The following is a 19,533-nucleotide window of genomic DNA, read 5'->3' as shown; positions in this document are numbered from 1 at the left end:
CTGGCTCAGTTAGTAAAGTAGGAGACTCTTGATCTCGGGGCTGTGACTTCAAACCTCATGTTGGGCACAGAGATTACTTTTAAAAAGTTTTAAATTAAAAAAAGTATAAATAAATATTTAGCACTATAATATTACAGAGGCCATCATAAATGTTATCAAATGAGAAAGAAGATATATTTTTAAAAACTTTTATAATTGTCATCCAGTCTGTTTAGTCAAATTATTTTTCATACAAGCATTCTTTCACTGTTAACATCAAATAGCTTCAAACTTTTTCAAGATACAAAATGCAAAAACAAAAAAACCCAGAGGAAAAAAATGCCAGTGGAATGGAATGTCTAGTCACTTTAAGGTCTACTGCAGTTTAGACACAGGCGTGCGTGAGAGAGAGAGAGAGAGTGCGAGCGAGTGCAAGCACTAGCTAGCTGTCGGTCATTTTCCCCCTCACTGTATTCAGTATTCTTGAGACCAAAAACTGAGACTAGTTTATGAAAATGCATGAAGCTAGAATTATAAGGCTAGCTGAATTTATTTCGATACCTTCAACTGTAAATTCCTATAAAAATTAAGCTATCTTGATAACTGTGCCTACTATCATACCTAAAGCAGATTCCAATGAGCATTAAATGACAAGGGGCTGGTGAGCCTCTGTGCAGGCAGGGGAATGGCAACTACATCTCAACCTCTTCTCCTCAAGAAGAAACAGAAGCCAGAAATTGTTTAAAGAATACTATGAGGAAAATATCTTTCCTACAAAGAAGATGAAAATCTGTTGAGCAGGACTGCTCACTGGCCTCTTGATTTCAAGTCACAGCTAATTTATCAGATAAAGAGAACTCTTGAGGACTCAGACTGGATTAGACCAACACAAAATGGAAGAAGGCCACTGGGTTTACGGGGAGGGATACAGGACAGAAAAAGACTGTCAGCTTCAGGCCAGGTGTGCCAGCAGAACACACAGTCCAGGAGCAACGGTCTCTGCAACTTTTCCTCCTACCGCTACAACTTCACTGCTAATGTAAGAGGGAGCAAGAGTTCACAAAAAGGCATGGAAGCTTCCTTGGCTTAAACACTGCAAGCTCCATAGAGGGTAAGACTTTTCATGAGCCTAGCTTCCTGGGGATCCAACCCACCAAAGAATATGCTCAATTGTAAAAATGGGCCACATATGTACTCCCAGCCCAGATGCAGTTCACAAGTCAGGGACCACTCTGCTATGCCCCTATGTTGGCCAGTAATACTGCTGGACAATCTGTTTTTATGTTTTAAATGAAAAACAGCCAAAACTGAACCAAGGTTATTTATCCATAGAAAGGAAAATGATTTGGTGACCCCTTGTGCCACAACACACATGGGTGGGTCCTCCTCTCTACACTGTATCTAGGAAGTCAGTGGTCTTGGATCTGTAACCTAAAGCTTCTAGGAGACTGGCTCACCTCCTATAAGCAATGACTGGGATTGACTGAATGGAATTGAGAAATATGGTAACACAGAAAACCAAACACACTACAAGGTATCTTACAAATAGCATAAAAAATCTCTTTTGATTGATATGAAGGTTAAAGAAAAGCAGTCTAGTTCAAAAGGAAATTGAGGCCCAGAAGTTAAATATTCCTTCTAGAAGTAAAATATTAAACTCTGCACTGCTTGCACACTCGGTATCATTTAAATCTCCTAACAAGCTGTATAGTAAGTATTACATCTATTTAAAAAACAGGTTAACAGGTTAACTAAGGCTCAGAGCAGTTCCTAGAGCAAGATCAACAGTTAATAAGAGGCCAAGTGGATATCAGACGCCGGGTTAAATTCCTAACCACTCGGTCTCCTGAATCTCTTTTCAAAGCTTTTGTTTCCAAAAAGTTTCCTTTACTCCAACACAATAAACGTTTTTTTTTTAATGGAAGTTGAAAGTACCACTTAGAAGAAAGAGATCTATATCCATAATCTCTTACTGCCACAGGGAGGGCAGAATCAGTACAGCCAAAGACCACTGGCACCCAGCAGAAGACAGCTTACATCAACCCACCAATAAACACTATTTTTCATCACCTATCATTATCCAGCTTCCAAACATGTTGGACTTAAGAGTGTTTCATACAACTAACTAGTTCTTGAAATACTATGTAGGTTTAACTGTTTAAAAACAGATACATACTGAAACCAGGAATTTCATTGATGAGAGGCTAAATTTATTTAAATTATATATCAGAATTCATAAGGGAGCATTAAATTCTAAAATGCATAATCCTTCTACTTTTGGAAGTTTACCAAAAGTCCTGGAAGGCACAAAAACACTATATATAGCCATTTATGCAGCAAATACTATGTGCTCTTGGCTTAATATCCACTACCCAAATCAAAAGCCTGAAAGTGATCCTTGACTCTTCTTTGTCTCCTTTGTCAGCCATATCAATCACTAAATTTGATCAAATCTTTTTCCTAAATATCCCTACAATGCCTACTGGTTCCTTGAATCCCACTGCCCATACTCCTCAATCTGCTTCCCCACCAACTTTGATAAAATCCAAAGCAAAATATTATATTTAATAGGCATGCACCTCAAAGTTTGTAACTGAGCAGCACTTGATTATATGAAAATTCAGACTTTTTGTTGTTCTGTTGTTGTTGTTTGTGTGTTTTTTTGTCATTTTGAAGTGAAAGAGGCAGTAATGGATTTCTCTGTTGGGTCACTGTTTATCTGCAGAACTATTAGTTGCCTTCAGCCTCCCTGTTAACAATGCCAATTTTGTTCAAAGCAGCAACATATCCACAGAATATTCACTTTCTCAGCCTTTCTTGCAGCTATAGGTAGCCACTGTGAAACAGCCTGGCTAATACAATCTAAGCAGAAACAGGGGTGGGTGCAGGGGCTCGCGGCTGTCACAGCGAGGGGGACAGCTAGGGAGTCTTCTGTTTTCCTAAAAATAGAGAACAGATGCAGATGTTTAAACCTGACGCCTCCTGAAGCAGTAGCCATTTGTCAACCAAGGCAATACACCTGATAGACTTCCTTACACTAGGGACAAGGGAGTAAAAATATACCAATTTCCTGCCTCTAGATTTGTTTAAAATAGTGTTTTGAGTTACTTGACGCCAACTAGACATGCCTCTCCCCACACGTCCCCAAAGCATTTCAAACTTAATATTCATATACTTAATTCCTCTCCCTTCCCAAACTTGTTCCTCTTCCTATATTCTGTACTTCTTTGTATGGCTCCAACCTCCCATTCACCCACACTAGAAACATGGTTCTTTCTCCTCCCTTATCTCCTACATCTACCTACCTACCTACCTACCTACCTACCAACCATCAAACACCATTACATTCTATCTCTAGGGTGTTACTTCACAAGTATGTTTTTAGTTCCCTGTGCCTTTACGACTTATTTATGCTATGTCCTCTAGCTAAATTTAGATCACTGACATCCCACCTAAGCTCTATCACCACTGCAGTTATTTATTTTGTATGTGCATCCTCCTTCACTAGAAACCTAAATACTTTATTATAATCATCACATCTTGGTGACACATCTTAATGCTATACTATTGTTTAAAATGTACATTCAAATTAAACAACAACAGTTGCTCTTTTAAAAGGCTTAAATTTTGCTTTTATAGAGTACACAGTTTGATTCTGACCCCACTGATGACTTGAGGGCAGAGCAGAGGAACTGGGAAGGCAAAAGAGAACTGAATGAAGAGAAAGAAGTATCAACAGCTGAAGTTTAAGTTCACTGAGAAAGGTTTGAGGTTTGCTACTTTTCCTTCTTTGTTCTACAGACAAAAACTGGAAAGACTACTCCAAGAAATCAGCTTACAATAGGCAGGGATGCTTTTCATCATTAGTTTCTGACCCCAAGGTCCTGAGAAGAAAGACAAGAAACTAGAAAAATCTGCTCTACTGGCATTCTAACACTGGAGGAAATAACATCTGAAAGAATACTGATATATGTCCCTTACATGTTTACTATAATGAAGTCTTTCTGCATTTTCAGATCTTCTAGATTTATTGGTGGCTACTTTGAAATTATATCCCTAACTCATACCTCCTATCATAGTTACTTTTTGCTTTTTCCGCCTCTTGTAACAACCTGAATATTTCATGTCCTTGTTCTCATCTAACCACACCAAATCTTCTACCTCTTCCCACATTCATTCAATAATCTTGTGCCAGGACATTTCATAAACAAATGTCTGGTTCTTTACAATTACTCAATTATATTCGTGCATTCGCTTATTCAATAAATATTTACACTGCCATTCCATTCCACAGATTCATCCAATCTTTACAAAATTCTAAGAATTAAGGTAGAAGAAGCTACACAGAACTAGAACAAAACCAATGCAAGAGTACTGTGACTCCACCACCTACTGAGCATGAGATGCAAGAATGCTTATTTAATCTCTCAACGTATTTCCTCATCTGTAAAACAAGGACTTTAAACACTATCCACCCAGAGGGCTATTGTTCCAAGAACTAAATAAGGGAACGCATACCAGGCATGTAATCTTACCTAAAATATAAAAAGCACTTAATTAATGGCAATCATTATTTCACCAGATTTTGTGTGTGACAGGACACTCTGAGCTGTCCTTTAATACAACCACAGTCTTGATTTAATAAACTTATCATTCAATATACCCAATCTAAATGTCTAGAATGCTTTATGTTTTCATGAATGTTAATGAACAGTTTATTTCATTAAACAAAAATGCAACTTTATTTTTAAACACACTCCTACTAGCATTCTGAAAATAATCTTATCATTTCTGGATTAAGTACTGGATATAAAATAAGAAAAAAAGAGGATTACTGGTCATGGAAGCAGGAGTGGGTTAATTTTGGCCTCTAAAAAACAATACTCAATTTTCAATTAACACCACAACCAAGCATCTATCTGGGTACTGGATTAATCAAATCCCCATGTTTTTTAAAATTTTTTAATGTTTATTTTTGAGAGACAGTAAGAGACAGAGCACAAGATGGGGAGAGACAGAGAGAGGGAGACACAGAATCTGAAGCAGGCTCCAGGTTCTAAGCTGTCAGCGCAGAGCCCAATGAGAGCAGGAGACCATGACCTAATCCTCAATCAGACACTTAGTGACCAAGGCACTCAGGCACCCCTCTAATGTCCATGTTTTAAAGAAATATCAGTCTAATATTATTACTCCTGTACCCTGGCTTCTAAATAGTAGCTGAGAAGCCATAAAACTATTGCCTAAAGAGCAGCACTGAATTCCTAGAATGGATACTTACAGTGATAGCAAATAATGGATAAATTTAATAAGGCTTTTATTAAGCCTTCTACATAATTACACAGTATTTAAAAATAGAACTTTTATTTTGGTTTTGAATGTCATATAAACTACTGAATACCTGTGTAGTCTGGAATCATTTCCCTTCTAGATAGAATATCAAAATAATTTTAAAACATTAATAGGAAATAACTGGCGGTTTCTCAATCCAGGAAATTCCTTATAAGCAATGTAAGCTCTTGGTTCTCCCTGATGTTTGCTACCCTGGGCAATTCAACATGCTCTATGAGTTCTATTAAAACACATCTTCTCTACTGTAATATAAAGATGTTAACAATTTGAGTCAGTCTAACTTCAAATTTCACTAGCACAGTGACTAATTTTCTAATGTGAAAGAAGTCAGAAATCCCACTTGGAGCGTTAATAAATTCCATTTTATTTCCATGTCATTGATTGGGAGAAATATAAAGTAAAACCAGCTATTTCATTCAAAGGGCAGAGAAGCAGTAGTGAAGAGCAGAATGAGTTCAGCCTAAGGTGAATTATCAACCAAGACCACTGAACCCATCAATTCGCTATTTTTCATCCCGTGCAAAGTATTAAGCAGTCAGAAACCAGAAATCTAGGGCCAATGGCCTTTCATACATTTCTTACTACACAGTATATAAATTTTTAATTCTTCCCCTTTTATTTTATCCATGTCTCAGCCAAAACCTCAGGACATAACTGTAGAATGTTCAAGTAAGGACTACCACTAAGCCACATTCTAAGAAACTGAATATAGAAGGCCTGCTCTTCCAAAACACTCAATCTTTTCAAAGTCTCCACTGTTCTTGAATGTTCATTCATTCAGAGCCTATATAAGGACATGGACTCTATATATGAAGGGTCAAAGAACAGCATAGTTATAACCATACTATAGATGCAAAAATAAACTTTTAGAATTGCTTCAAACTCCAAGTCCCCAAGGAATTCTCTGAATGGAAAACGATTTCGCAGAGGCTAAAAGTCCTTGAAGTCCAACTCTAGTCAGACATGTACTCCTAGACTAAAATTAAGTATACAAGGAGGACAGAGAGAAATACTAGACTTTTGCTCAAAGTCTATCTAGAATAGTAACTTGACCCATTTATTGCTGTGAAATAATAGGGAATATAGATACATATATATATATATAATGCACATATATATATAGATACACACACACACACACATATATATATATATGAATATATATGTATGTATAGGTCTCTGACCCTACTTACTAGCAAAGAGCTCCTAAAACTTGTAATTTCCTAATGCCAAGAACACTAGAAATATCTTTTGTTCTAGTATTTGGTGTTTGACCCTGGTTTCTCACACAGAGCTCCTAAATGTCTTGGAATTTGCTGGATGATACAGACACTACTTCAGGATGAGAGCTGATCACTAGCCACCAAGCCATGATTTATCAAAGCATGGAACTTTCAGCGCCTCTCTCTCATCTTTCCAGAAGGGGAAGACTGGTGACTAAGTTCATGACTGATCACACTCTACATGATGGACCCTCCATACAAATCTCAAAAGTATGAAATTCAGAGTTTCCAGATTGCTGAACACATGGAGGTCCTGTGAGCGTAGTACACACAAGGCTAGTAGGCAAGAGCTAGAGCATGGCAGTGCTGAGCCCTCTCTCATACTTTGCCACATCCATCCCTTCTGCCTGAATGTTTGCTCATTTACCATATCGTTTTATAACAAATTGTTTAATGTTAAGTGGGTCCCTGAGTTCTACGTGCCACTCTAGCAAATTATCAAACCCAAGGAGGGGATCAGGAGACTAACTCACAGCCAGTCTCAGAAGCAACAACCTGGGACTTGGCAACTAGCATCCGAAGCAGAGGCAGTATTGTGGGACTCCCCTACCCTGTGGGGTCTCATGCTAACTCCAGGCCGACAGTATCAGAGCTGAAGTACAGCATACCCAGCGGGTGTTGAAGAGAATTGCTTGATGTGAAAAAAATTACCACATAGTTGGTGATCAAAAGTGCAGGTTATGTGTGTGAGTAAAGGAAAATGCAGGAATGTTTTTCCTGACAGTTCCCAGTATTTCTCCTACCCAATAAACCTCTTATTGCACTCTCATGTTCCATGTCATTCTAAAACAATCTTCTCTCCCCAGACATCATTCTAAGAACACATATTTCACTAAGACATTATCAAGGACATTTAGAAGTTGAAGACAGAAAATGGATTGTGTCTCGAGCTAACAAAGACATAAACAAACATAGAATGTTAACCAACAAAGGAACCAAAATACAAGATCTTAAACACTGTTGTCTCCTGAGGGTAGGCCTAGCAGAGAAGCCTCACTTTTTTTTTTATTATCTGTCATCATATAATACATTTTTTTCATTTTATTATATGTATTATTTCCATGGTATTAAAAAAAAAACTGAAATTCCTGATTTTCTAGGACACCCAGGGCCTGGAAAAAAATTTCCTTTATGCAGATAACAAACTCTGCCTTTGCACACCCCCATCACTCAGTGTATCTTTGGTAACTTAATAAGATTTAATATAACTTTTAGGTAACAATTCTTTAAGTATGGGATTTTATCAAATAAGACTTAAATTTTAAATAATCACTACTACAAAACAAATTTAAAATTGCTAGTTTTATCCTGTTAAAGGATGTTAAGTGTCCTTTCCACAGAAGGCTAAAATTCTGGCCATGGTATGGTCACCCAAAGGCATGACTAAGTTTTCTACACAAAATTAAAATGTAGCTTGTCATTCTGACTCCTTTCACTGATTGAAACAAAGCCCACAAACAAAGGGGTAAGGAGAAAGGGAATAAGAACAAAAACTTTAGGAAAACCTGCAGCATTTCCGATGCTAATGACAGAGCAGTAAGGAAACTCCTTGGAGTTTATATTCTAGTGGGGGAGGACAGACAGACGTGAGTACATTCTAAATAAATGGGGGCTGCGTTATCTCAATTTCTTAATCTAGCTTTTATAAAACCAAGAGATACTCAGGTTTTAGCACTATAACCATTTAGGTTCACTGACTGGAAATACTAAAAAGCAAATCCAGAAAACAGGATTTACTGAAAGCATTAGCTCAGAAAAACTGGAACCACCAGGTTTTCAAAGAAAGAAAGAAAAACGGCAGTTCTATGGATCAAGAATATACCTATTCTACCCAATTAAGTTTGTTCCCAGAACCTCTTTCAGTAACTTGTGGTCAAATATGGTCCCATCTTGCTATTTCTTCAAGGAGTAGCTGAATTCATATATAATTAGGACTTCCACTCATGTTATTTATAGATAGGCAAATAGATACAGATGACTGTCAGAGGAAGGTTATTAATCAGGAGGCAGAGAGAACAAAGAACAGTTATTTGTATGCTGTCTTTTTTTACTGCCACCTGACAGGATTGTTGAAATTTACTCTGAACAGACAATGGTCTAGATTCTACTACATTGTGATACACTGTTGGCCTAGATCCCGGGTCCAGGCAGCAGCACTGGCTACCAATTTTGAAACTGTTTCAGTTTACACTTCCACTTTCCTCCAAGATCAACTGCCATACTTGGATTGCTAGGTCTGCAGAAGCTCCAGAAGCAACTGACATGCAGAAACATTCCAAAAACTCTTCAGGCCTAGATCCTCAATCACTGGCCTATATTTCAACTTCACCGTTTTCTTCAAGTCCATTTTATTGCAGTACTATAGTTGCCCTCTATTTCCACTGTCTTAGTATTTCTTAAATTTCTGGCAGAAGAGAGTTTGAGGTATGAAAAGCTCTCAGGCTCCCTAAACAAACCATGCAAAAACTATCACCCCCGAAAACTGCATAAAGTGAATCCAGTTCTATTCCAACATGCATCTCATCAACCTTTATTTAAAAAACTGAGAGCCATTTTTCTACTCCAACTCTAAATGCTATATATCATTATAAAGACCCTACTTACAGGGCTCAGAACTGATAGCCTTAATTTCTCATTACTTTCCAACATGCATCACTCCTTAACCTATGATGTAATAGGTTTATTTCCAATAGTGTCTTCTTTAATTTAACACGCTTGTCTAGTGGCTTTCCCTGTCCTTCTCCTCCTATCCAGAGCCTACCTATCTTTCAAGACTCATCTTAACTCCTTCGTGCTGACAGCCTTCCCTTACTACTTCCACCTACCAGGGATGATTCTGCTTTCTGAAAACCGCTGGCAACAGGTCACTGTAGAGTGCTAGAAAATACAGTCCAGACAAAGGAAATAATGTACCCCAAAGCTAGTGGCAAAGGCTGGACTGTAATGCAGACCTTCAAACTCAAATGCCAACGTTTATGTTTTCACCAATATGACCACCCTAACATTATTTCCTACACTAATCTGAACATATCCCCTCACACATATAACTTTCCAATGGATTCGTCACACCTATATAGTTTATCCAAAGCCAACTCATCCTTCGAATCATAGGTAAAGTGCAATCTTCTCCACTCAAATTTCTTTGACAGTTCTAATTCATTCTGATTTTCCTCCTTTCCAAATTTACTATATTTTAATAAATAACATGCAGTGTGGCATCCTTGTACTCTGCATGTATTATCTCACTCCTCCAAACATCTTGAAAAGGCAGAAATATATTAGCCATATTTTACAAAGCGCTCTAAGACATTAATTTGCTTACCTTTATACAATTATTCACAATAGAGTTGAGATAATTATAACTTAGAGCTTCTTGTTATGTGACTCCATACTTTTCATTCCTTTAAAACCGCAGTTAATATAACCTGAATCTGTTCCTGCAGAAACAAACTCAAACTGAAGAACATTCTTTAAAACTGTCAATGTCTAAGTAATAAAATACAAAGAAAGGCTGAGGAACTGTGCCAGATTAAAGATTACTCAATGTATGATCTTGGATCCTGAATTAGGGCAAAACAATTGCTAACAAGATCAACAGGACAACTGGCAAAATTTTAATATGGAATATATTAAATACTATATTGTATCAACACTGATTTAAATATCCCTAAATGTGACCACTGCCTGCACTGTTATGTAAGAGAATCCTTGTTCTTAAGGCATACACCCAAGTATTTAGAGTTAAATGATCATAATGTGTACAACATGATGTGTACATTTATTCTTAAATGGCTCAACTAAAACAATTATGAGATAAAAATGACATGAATGAACAATTTCTATATGTAATATATATAATTTCTATGTAAAGCAAATGTGAAAAATATCAAAAGTTGAAAAACTATTTGAAAGGATCAGAGTTCGAATTTACAGAAAAGGAGAACAAATACACTGCTGAGAGGAATGGGTAGGCATATAGCTCAGGAACTGGCAAACATTTTCTGCAAAGAGCCAGGAAGTAAATATTGTAGGTTTGGGGGGGCCTCACAGTCTGTCTCATCCACTCAATGCTGCCTGCCACTGTAACACAAACCCTATAGACAGTTATATAATAAAAGGACTTGGTATGTTCCAAAATATCTTATTTACCAAAACCAGGCCTTAGTTTGCTGACCCTGGATACAGATAAAAAAAGTCTGACTATGAGCTGATAAATACTGGAAGTTTAACAAGAGAAACGTGAGAATTCATTACATTATTCTCTTTTATGTATTTTGAAGTTTTTCATAAGAGCTTAAAAATAAAACTTAGAAATTTTCCTATATGTCAATCTCTTTCATCACATGCATAGCCTATCTCCTCCAAAAAAAGTACCAATTTGACTTTTACACATCCTTCTTTCAACCATTATCTTTTACTTCCAGAAAATGTGCCGTTTTTTCAACCAGACTAAGTTTGTACAGGCCACATGCATTTACTTTCTCTTTAAACTCTTAACTCCCAGAGGGAAATCGTCTTAGCTGGTGATTAACATAAATTTGGTGGCGTAACAAGATTATGCAACACCTCTTATCATTGGCTCTGAATTCAAGTCTCTCTTTGGCATTTCGCACTGTGAGAAATGAAACTCCCACAATCTCACTGAACCTATCTCTTGTGAGATATAAGGAAGGCAAGCCTGTAAAGCTTGGTAAAGCTGACATCATATCTGATTCACCTTTAGATTTCATAAGACATTTTTTTGGTAGCTAAACAAGTAAAATCCATGGAAGTTGCAAGTAATGAAGAGTCACAGATTACCGGAAACACAGAACGAGATGGAGCTTGAAGGAATTACAAAAACACCCTCCAACCCCAATCCCACAAAAGAAATACAGGTAATCCCAACATTCCATTTAATTTTCATTAATTTATCTGAAGTCAAAATTGTGAAGTGCATTAGAAACTAAAGCAATATTAATAACTGTTTTTCCTATTAATAGAAGATATACTTAAATCACAATAGATTTGTGTGGACAAAGGCACCAAAATTCTGCTCCTGGGCACAAATGTCAAAGTCTACTAAATGAAATTCATTTCTATTTGGTGCTACAGGTTACAGCAATTCAAATATTTCCTCATCTAAAATAAGACACCTAAAGACAAAGAACTGCTGTACAAGATAGACGTGCTGCACACTGTAAGTCTGTGTCAAAGCATCTAGAAATGCAGAGTGCCACTCCAGGTGGGGGTAACAGAAGAGGTGAGATGACAGAACAAGAGAGGAAAGCATCAGAAGTTTAGCACATAACCTGAAAATTGCCAAGTACTGACCCAAAGTCCTTAGTATTGTGATAACATCTGCCTCAAGCACTAATGTCAAATGTGGCTCTATAAATGCTGATTTGAACCCTTGTGCACTTGAAGACGACAAGATCTCTGACCTAAAACACTGCAAGTCCACCAAGAGGGAAGGCACATTCTTGGAAATTCAAATTTGCTAGAATAGCTTTCAAACAGCTATTATGGTCAAGTTTAAAGAAAAACAACGGCTTCTGGCTGACAGAGCTAAATAGGCAACTGCAAAGAGCAACAGGTTCTTTAAATAGTTGGGATAGCTGCGACTGAAAAAACAGATTATCACATATGTGGGAAAAGGACTGGTGGTCACGTAAGAGTCTTTTCAGGCTCATTCAAATACCAAATAATAAGCACAAACAATGTCATTCTTCATCTTTCAACTCCAATAGAATTTTTTAAAATTACTATGTAGCTTATAATAGTTGAATGTGGGGTACTCTTTAATACAAGGAATCCCTCCCTAAATTTAAATGAGGCTATTAAACATAATAAGCAAAAGCCATAGGAAAATACCAAGTTGTACACTATTTTCCCCCCACACTCTATCCAGCACTGCACATACATGTCCTTTTTTTTTTTTTTTTTTTAAAGATTCGAGTTAGTTAACATACAGTGCACTGCTGGTTTCAGGAAAATTTAGCAATTCATCATTTACATGCAACACCCAGTGCTCATCCCAGTAAGTGCTCTCCTTAATGCCTATCACCTATTTAGCCCATTTCCCTCCCCACATTCCCTCCATCAACCCTCAATTTGTACTCTATATTTAACAGTCTCTTATAGCTCACCTCCCTCTCACTTTTTATCTTCTTTTATTTTTCCTTCCCTTCTCCTATGTTCATCTGTTTTGTTTCTTCATGCATGTCTTATATCTATTAACTGAGAAGAGAAGTAAAGTCCTTTACTAACTTCTGGTAGTATCGTGGAAACAGACCTGTAAACATTAGCAATCTTTAGGTGATATGTTCAAAAACAGGCAAAAGTAAAGAACATCTTGATAGTATACTTTAATAGACTTTTTTTTCAGTGTATAGTAACTTAGAGGGAAAACTCATCATATACACTAAAAACACTACTTTTACATTCTTATGCATAAGAGAATACACATATTAACAAACATTTTAAATTCAAGCCTTAAAAAGCTACAATTACAGGAAGACATCTTTATTTTAATCTATTTAGATCAACTGCTCATTAAGGCACAACTATACCAATATCACAGAAAAGAAAAAGAAAAAAAAAAAAGCTTTTGTTTGAAGCCAATCATTCCCAACCAGGATTCCAGGGTATACTCAAAGTGAGATTTTGAAATAATCTTTAAAATAATGGAATGCCTGGCTGGATCAGTCAGTAGAGCATGTGACTCTTGATGTTAGGGTTGTGAGTTCAAATCCCATGTTGGGTGGGTGGGGAAGAGAGACAGACAGACAGACAGACAGAGACACACACACACACACACACACACACACACACACACACACACACAGAGACCCCTAAAATTGAGCAATTTTTCTCTAAAGCTCATTCCAAAATCTCACTTCAAAGAAATTAAGGCATCATATTTTTTTCACATTCCCAATTCTATTTTGGGCATATAGTATGAATCTTATCACTAAAGGTTCTTAAATTATTTTGCCTAAAGGCCAGGTATTCAAATTCATTTGTTTCAATCAGCTTATATAACTATCAGGGTTTTTTTTTTTCCAAACCCTAAAACAATTGACTGAAATATGCCTATCACAAAAGGTTAAATATACACTAGCACATTTTCTCCTTTTAACAATATGTACTCTTCTAAGAGATCATTTATGAAGAACAAAATTCCCTGAGAATCAGGAAGGGTAATTAACTGAAAGGAAAATCTGTACTTCACAACTTACATTGCTCTGCATTAATGCCAGCTTCTTCTTCATCGCACAATCCACAGCCATGCCTAAATTTGACCTAAGACTAATACTTCATTAGTTTTCATCCCACCTTTCTCTCTTGCTACACTGCCTCATCCCCACTGTTCACTATGTGTTCCAACAAAGGTTAGAAATGTGCATGTGTGTGTGCGCGCGAACATACATACACAAAAATACACCTTTACTCATGTGGTGAGACTAATTTTCAGGATAATGCACAACAACGTTAGCTAGTCAGAAACTGGTGTACTTCTATCATTTAATTCTTCAAGACAGGGGTGCCTGGGTGGCTCAGTCAGTTAAGCCTCCGGCTTCGGCCCAGGTCAGATCTCACGTTCGTGGGTTCGAGCCCCGCGTCAGGCTCTGTGTTGACAGCTAGCTCAGAGCCTGGAGCCTGCTTTTGGTTCTGTGTCTCCTTCTCTCTCTGCCCTTCACCCTCTCATGCTCTGTCTCTCTCTGTATTAAAAATAAATAAAATATTTAAAATATATATATATATATTTATAATTCTTCAAGACAACAGTCTATTTTCACTCACCCTCATTTTCCTAGTTGACAATAGTCTGGAGAAGGAAGAACCCTAGGAGAAAATCCTTCACAATTGTGGGAAAAATAACTACAATGGGAAATATAAAACCTTCAACAAACTCCATTCCATGAAGAAATCCATTCTGTAATTTTTTTAATGCTTTTTTAAAATGTTTTCTTTTGGGGGCACCTGGGTGGCTCAGTCAGTCAGGCGTCCAACTTGCCTTACCTCATGATCTTGCAGTTCCTGAGTTCTAGCCACAAGGTGGGCTCTGTGCTGACAGCTCAGCCTGGAGCCAGCTTCTAATTCTGGCTCCCTCTCTCTCTGCCCCTCTCCCTCTTACTCTCTCAAAAAATAAATAAAAACCGTTTTATAAAGTTTTTTAACCGTTTTATTTTTGAAAGAGAAAGAGAGAAGGACAAAGGATCTGAAGGGGGCTCCGTGCTGACAGCAGAGAGCCTGATGTGGTGCTGGAACTCATAAACCAGGAGATCATGACCTGAGCTTAAGTCAGACAAAACCAACTGAGCCACTCAGGAGCCCCCCATTCTGTAATTTTAATGACAAAAGCACCCATCATTCAACCTCTGCTTGAGCTCCTCCTATGTTGAGTGCTTTTGCAGAAAGGTGCTGTTTTACTAAATTATTAGACAGCTCTAATTGTTTTCTAAGTTCTTTCTTCTCTGGAATTCAAAAGTATTTATCTGTAATTCCTACTCAGAGCTTCTGGAATTATACAAAACAAGTTAACTCTACTTTAAATGAAACTAGTTAGCGACTGGAAGGACTTTCTCCCAGTCTCTCACTCCCAAGTTTTCTATTTCCCATTTTAAAAATTTGTGACACAACAATTACAAAAACCTGCTCCATTTTGTCCTTCTAAAATTAGGACTCCTAAAACAGAACACAGTGCTTTATTCACAGCGTCTTTTCAATAGATGGTAAATTTATTCTTTTTTTGGACAATGGGGTGGGTGTAGACAGTAAAACTCAAAAATCTTTTCAAGTACAAAAAAAATCTAGAAAGTATAGATAAAAATTCCCATAAATCTGTCACTATAGAAATGGGTGCTAGGACAAGTGGATATCCACATGCCAAAGAATGAAAATGGAACCCTATTTCATACCATATAAAAAAATTATAAAGGATCAAAGACCTAAGTAACTCTGGATTAGGCAATGCTTAGCTAGAATACCTAAAGTACAAGCAACAAAAGAAAAAACAAACTGCCATCCTCAAAATTTACAATACTTTCCCTTCAAAGGACACCATCAAGGAAGAGAAAATCCACAAAATGGAAGAAGATTTTTACAAAACATTGTAAGAGACTTGTGCCTAGAATATGTGAGTAGTACAACTCAGTAATAAGAAGGCAAACAGTGTAATTTTAAAATGGGCCAATTATATGAACAGATATTCCACCAAAAACAATATACAAATGGCCAATAAGCACATGAAAATACCTTCAACAGCACTAGCCATCAGGGAAATGCAAATTGAAATCACAATGAGATACCACTTCACATCCACAAGGAAGATGATCAAAAGGACAGTAATAATAGTTGTGGAGGACACGGACAAATAGGAACCGTCAAACACTGCTGGTCAGAATGTAAAATGCAGCCCCACTGGAAAAGCCTAGCAGTTCCTCAATTACAGAATTTAATTAGAAGTAAGAAATTATTACAATTTCAAAAGAAATCAGTATAAAACTGACAGATGTCATTAAATGATTTCATAAAAGTCAAAAACTGTATTAAGACATGTTTCCTTTGTATATATCTAATGACCACAATACCTCAGTTTTAAATATTCTGGGTGACAATAAAACACCAAGTATACTTGATGGGCCAAAGAGATGTACTAGCAATTTTCTTTGTAATTACCACTCACAAAACAGTCCCCTAAAAATTTCCAAATTTTAAGTTACAGAGCAATGACTTGTGGGGGGGAGCGAGCGCGAGCACAAGAGACAGAGAGAGCGCCTGGGCGCTTACACAAGTGCACGCCTGCAAGCCCAACACGGGGCTGGATCCCACAACCCTGGGATCATGAACCGAGCTGAAATCGAGGCTCAACTGACGGAGCCACCCAGGTGCCCAAGCCATGACTTTTAATCAAAGTTACCAAATGGGCAATTAATCATTAATAGCTTCCAGGAAAAAGATCATGTACAAAAAAAGTAATAAGCTCTATCAAATGAAAATGATACAGATTTTTTCAAAGGGTAAGAATGAATTATAAATGCCTAGTCCTCTCAAAACAAGGTAGGACTTGTTTAAGCAGATTGCTAGGTCTCACCGGTTTTTTCTGATCCAACTACTAGGTCTAAGGTGGAGCCAAGGATTTGCAATGGGACCACACTTTGAGACCTACTATACTATACAATACTCCTGAATCATATAGCAACATTCTTTTGAGAACAAAAATTAGTAATATTAATAATCCAACAATCAACTGTCAAACACATTAACCAAAATCAGTTATGTATAATAAAATTAAGACACATTAGGGAAGGGTTTTTATATTTAGGACTTTCCCAGCGTTGTCTGCTCCAATTGGTACATGCTTCTGTTAACATGCCCAGGAGAGGGGCACCTGGGTCGCATAGTAGGTTAAACCCCCAACTTCGGTTCAGGTCATGATCTCACAGTTCCTGAGTTCGAGCCCCTCATCAGGCTCTCTACTATCGGTACAGAGCTGGTATCAAGTCCTCTGTCTCCCTTTCTCTGGCCATTCCCTGACCTGCCTGACCCTCCCTCTCCCCCTCTCCCTCTCAAAAATAAATATTAAAAAAGAATAATAACTTTAAGGGGCACCCAGGTGGCTCAGTTGGTTCAGCATCCGACTTTGCCTCAGGTCATGATCTCGCAGTTCGTAGTTTCAAGCCCCTGCATCACCCTTTCTGCTACCAGCACAGAGCCTACTTCCAGTCCTCTGTGTCCTCCCTCTCTGCCCCTCCCCTGCTCCTCTCATGCCCTCTCTCAAAAATAAACATTAAAAAAAGAATAAAAATAAAAATTAACTTAAAAAAAAAGCCTGCCCACAAGGTATCGTTCAAGCCCCTGAAGAACTGTACTGTACCCGTGAAACCTGCTCTAATTACCCTAGCTGGAAGTAAGTACTTACTCCTTTGAACTTAAGTCCTCATTTGTAGTAAGACAACTACTGTCGGTTTGCATTGTTTAACTCTTTGTATTTAAGACTGCTATCACCTACTAAAGTCTCATGGTAGCCAACAACCAGATATTTTCATATCCCTCAGACCTCTTAGGACAGGCTTTCCAAAAACATAGAGTAAAAATGTGTTCCATAAACCAACCAAAAACCCCAACCAAAAACAAACAAACAAAAAAAAAAAAAACAGGCTTTTACAGAGAAATGAAATCAAAATCAAATCCTTTTAAAATAACTATCATAATGGTAAGTTAAACTACTTAACAACTTGGGTTCAGGATTTCTGGCATAAGAACACTGGAATGGGAAGTTCAAAACCTAGCTTCAAGAATAATTTAAAATATAAGCCTTGAGTTGATCAATTAACTTACTCTGCTCACGACATGTGTTCACAATCCAAAATTGGGCTATTAGTTTTAAACATTAATCCACCATAGACAGATTATAATTAGTATGGGACCTGTTGCCCAAGTACAATTATTTCTATAATGTATTATTAACATTAAAACATCTTTTTCATGGCATCTGTTAGACATGCTGCCTTCTGACCTATATAAAGATAAAGATGCTCAATTTGTATACAGGGTTCCCACCAATTTCCTTGAAAACAACAACCACTCATGGCATCACCAACATCACAGAACATAGCTAAGAATTCAACAACACTGTAAAAATACTAAAAGTGTTTCCATATCATGAACTTTAATTCTTCTATATTTATACACAATCCATTATGTTATCTTTCTTCTATCTGCACATACTTTACACAGTGCCTAGTACAGAACAGGTTCTGAATACACACACACAACAACCACTGTTGTCCTTCATGATTTTGGATACTCCTCTTCATAAAGCTCATGAGACTATTAAGACCTAAACTTGGCAATTTAGGGAAGAAATGAAATCCAAAGTACCTCCAAGAACTCAAGTCCTTACATACATGAAAAACATACCATTTTCAGAGTTGTACTTAATCTGTGACGGACTCCAAAGTCAGAATAGATAATTAAGAGATCATTTTCTAAAACTATCAGGTCAATTTCAGGAGCTTAGGGGTCGTATGTTAGTTTAAACACACACACAGGCAGCCCTCATTTTGTATGGCAGTGTGGGCACAGAAATGAGCATGTGAGATGAAAGCAAGCAAAGTGACCTTCTTCAGTGGGACCTGTTCTGTGACACTTAAAATTATCAAGACCTTAAAAACTGTTATAGAAGAAAATAAAAATACAGTAAAACTAATATTTTTAAATACACCGTAATTTTTAAAATGAGGACCACTGAACCATTGTGAATTAAAGTGCTTTATTTCAGGGTGCCTGGGTGGCTCAGTCAGTTAAGCGCCTGACTTCGGCTCAGGTCATGATCTCACAGTCCATGGTTCAAGCCCCACTCTACGCTGACAGCTTAGAGCATGAAGCCTGCTTCAGATTCTTGGGTCTCCCTCTCTCTCTCTGCCCCTCCCCCACTCTGTCTCTCTCGCAAAATAAAATAAAGACATAAAAAATAAAAATTTTAAAAAAGTGCTTTATTTCTTTGTAAATAACTTACCAAGTAGTTTGACATTTGTCTTCTCTCATGGTATAACTTAAGAGTACAGAACATCTTTTGTATTTCATATACCACAGGGAACTGTCATATAGCTTCTAACATTTTAGCCCTTACACGTTCAATGTCATGGAAGATCTCGGAGAGTTCCATCAGTAGGAAATTTTTTGCCAGCATCACTTCCTCGGGAACGTCATCCTTTTCACCACAACCACTTTCCTCATTTGCCCATAAAGTTTGTGAGGCTGCATATACCTAGAGTCTCTTCAACAGTGGCAATATCTTCTTCTTACAGGCACCTTTTCTTATACCCCATTTACATTTAATTCAAAAGTCATGGTCAGCATTATCAATTTTCACTTATTACATTTTCATTTTCACTGTCATTAAAGTGTGATTGGATCATCCAATAAACAAGTT

At 37.3% G+C, this 19,533-nt stretch overlaps 1 protein-coding gene across 4 annotated transcripts in view; it reads right to left on the bottom strand.

The window, feature by feature from the left end:
- Positions 1-19,533, bottom strand: part of TBL1XR1 (transducin beta like 1 X-linked receptor 1) — a 176,140-nt gene that overhangs the window by 98,685 nt on the left and 57,922 nt on the right. The window contains exons 1-2 of one of the 4 annotated variants that reach the window (XM_029939857.1): positions 12,740-12,872; positions 9,934-10,048 (exon numbers count right to left, since the gene is read on the bottom strand). The exons of 2 other annotated variants lie outside the window; for them this stretch is intronic. The gene's annotated coding sequence lies outside the window, so the exon portion shown is untranslated. Of the gene's footprint in view, positions 1-9,933; positions 10,049-12,739; positions 12,873-19,533 lie in introns of those variants that run through there. One more of the 4 variants, XM_029939853.1, reaches the window with a different exon arrangement.

Source organism: Suricata suricatta, chromosome 5 (genome assembly GCF_006229205.1).
Source record: "Suricata suricatta isolate VVHF042 chromosome 5, meerkat_22Aug2017_6uvM2_HiC, whole genome shotgun sequence".
NCBI classification, from domain to species: domain Eukaryota; kingdom Metazoa; phylum Chordata; class Mammalia; order Carnivora; family Herpestidae; genus Suricata; species Suricata suricatta.
Note: the sequence above shows the minus strand (reverse complement) of the source record. Positions and strands in the feature narration are given on the sequence as shown.